The following is a 3,071-nucleotide window of genomic DNA, read 5'->3' on the forward strand; positions in this document are numbered from 1 at the left end:
ACCAAAAAGGCATATTAACGATAAAAAATATAACATATTATAACAATACAAGTATATCATCATAAAAAGGGTATCATTAATCTTACAAATTAAATTTAAACACAAAATTTCACTCTAATCATTCTAACATTTGTTTTAAGCGTACAATCACATTGTCATAATATCTATAGAAAGTGGTCAAAATGCCCATATAACTATGAAAAGAACAAAAATGCCATCAATTGATAGTTTGATCCAAAAATGATTTTGCCTTCAATAGTTTCGTCCAAATAATGCCATTATAGTTACTTAATGGGTCAAATGTCCCTTTTCAAATAAATACATTATTATTTTTTTAAAAAAACATTCTTTTCCTAATGATGATTTTTTAAAATTAGAAAACATTTATCCTACTTCAATTCGGAAAAGATTAAGAAATAAAAATATTTTCTATTTTATTAAAAAAATTTAATCATTATCTATGACAATTAATGGTGGGGTTATTATGATCTTATATATGAGACCTATATTATCAGTTAAAGAGATACATATAGTTATTCTATTTTCTTTGTTAAAATGAGATTAAGAAGAAAAGAATTATTTCCTACTTATTTATTAGTTGAAGTGATTTAAAAGAAAAGAAACAAGAATAGGATTGTCTAAAACTAATATTTTAATCGAAATGCCCTCATAGTAATTATTGTATGCCCTCATAGTAACCCTGTCATTAATTTTCATATAGATAACGATAAGAAAATTCTAATAAAATAGAAAATATTTTTATTTCTTAATATTTTTTACGAACTGAAGTAGGATAAACATTTTTCTAATTAAAAAATCATCATTGAAAAAGAATGTGTTTAATATATATATTTAGAAAATGATATTTTTGACTCATTTAAGTAATAATAATGACATTTTTGGACCAATCTATTGGACACAATGACATTTTTGGACCAAACTATTAACTGAGGACATTTTTGTTTATTTCACATAGTTTAAGGGCATTTTGATCCTTCAATATCTAATCCAATTACAAGAAATTTTAACAATTTCAGTAAGATTAATACCTGTAATTGACCTTGTGTTCATGAGTGATTTGGGTTCACTAGCTACATCACTTGTGTCACAATCAAAAATAGGATCAACAATCTATTTGAAAATATAATAATACTAAATTCATCTACAAAAATGGGAAGAAGTCTAATACTAGTCGCAAGTCGATAGTAACGAAAGAATACTCATGACACTAGTAAAATGACTAACAGATCTAGTCTAAAAGTTTAAAAGAAAAGAACGATCAATAGCTTGTCCAGACATAGTGACAATCCACTTCAATGTGTTTGGTTCGTTTATGAAACATTGAATGTCATACATATATAGCATTGCTTGACTGTCACAATGCACATTAAATGGATGATCCATCCCTAAATTATTCAATAAACCTTTTAACCATTTCAATTCACAAACGGGTCATAGACATCAACCACTATTTTGCTTCTATAGAAAAGAGAGAGACTACGAGCTGTTTTTTGATTTCATGACACGGACAAATTTCAAATATAATAAACACACAATAACTAATCTCTGAGTCAGTGGGCATCCTACCTAGTCCAAGTCACATTAATCGTACGATCGGAGGTCATAATCACTTTGCATTACTAGCCTTTCTCTTGGGTTCTTCTTCAAATAACGTACTACCTTTAAGACGGCAAATGCGCTTCTTTCGAGTGTTGCATGAATTGAGATAACGTGTGCATGCAGTATGAAAACTTCAATCTGGTGAAATATAGATTGATAAAGCGACCAACCAATTGGCGGTATCGCTCTGGATCTAGAAGGTCTGAACCACCTGCCAATGATAAGTGATGGTATTTGTTCCAATGGTGAGCCAATCGTTTCATTATATATGTGGGAACATATCAACAATATATATTAATTGATAAGTTTTACGTTTGTTGCTAGCCTACCATAATTCTTAATTAAAAAAATCGAATTGAACTGAATCGAATGCCTTATTGACTATACTTTAGTCAAAAAATGTCTGTATTGTTACTTTCGCAAAATCCCTTAGTAAAATCGTTTTCTTTTATAAGCAATGAGCCTTGTATCATCCCTTTTCCTCAATAATACCCCTTCGTCGGCTTTGACCTATTTCCACCGTTTGTTCAAAAATGCAAGCTTCAACATTGGCGGCATTAAAATTTCAATACTCCACCACTTTCTTTCTTTGCGTCAATGAAGAAGAAATTAAATATTGTGATGGGTTAAAAGGGGATGTAGGTCGGGTAGATTTTTTAAAAAATTCCATTGATTTAATTAGTGAAATGGCTCATTCATCGTTGGTTATGTGTAAAATGTGGTATGCCAAAATCCGCTATGTTTTCCGTTAATAAATAATGACACGAATGGGCACTAACTATCATGGAAATGACATAGGTGAGTTTAATTATTAACTGATGACATATATGAGTCTTTTCTCAAATTTCAATAATTTATTTACTCAACTAATCTTTATTTTAATAATATTAATAATATTTTATGAAATCATGTACTTCCTGACTCAGCACACATTGCAAAACTAGTTACTTTAATAGCATGAAGATCATTAGAAATGTTGATTGAATGTTATACCCTTCATTAAAATACTTTACAATAGATAAAATTGTCATTTACTATTTTTCTCAAATAATTTTTATTTAATTATTATCCTAATAATTAAAACTTTGAAATTAATTAAAATTATAGCAATTAAATTTCTTACTTATTTGTAATAAGTAAAAACTCATAATATTTAGTACTTTATAGTTGATTAATTTTTTGCTTCTTAAGTTTTGTTTATTTAAACTATATTAAAAATTCTAATATTTTAGATTCACTTTTTTCTAAAATAACTTTTTAACCTATTTATATGAATTATCATTTATTTTAACGTCAATTGTTATTTTTTAATAATTTCTTTCTTCTGATATATAATTTAATTGATTTAGATGAGACATGTTACACACTAAACTAGTATACTCAATTTACTCAATAACTTACTGGATTGTGCGTACCTACATGGGGTTGAGGCCTTTTGTTTTCCGCTAAAA

This window comes from Solanum dulcamara, chromosome 8 (genome assembly GCF_947179165.1).
Source record: "Solanum dulcamara chromosome 8, daSolDulc1.2, whole genome shotgun sequence".
Lineage (NCBI taxonomy): Eukaryota > Viridiplantae > Streptophyta > Magnoliopsida > Solanales > Solanaceae > Solanum > Solanum dulcamara.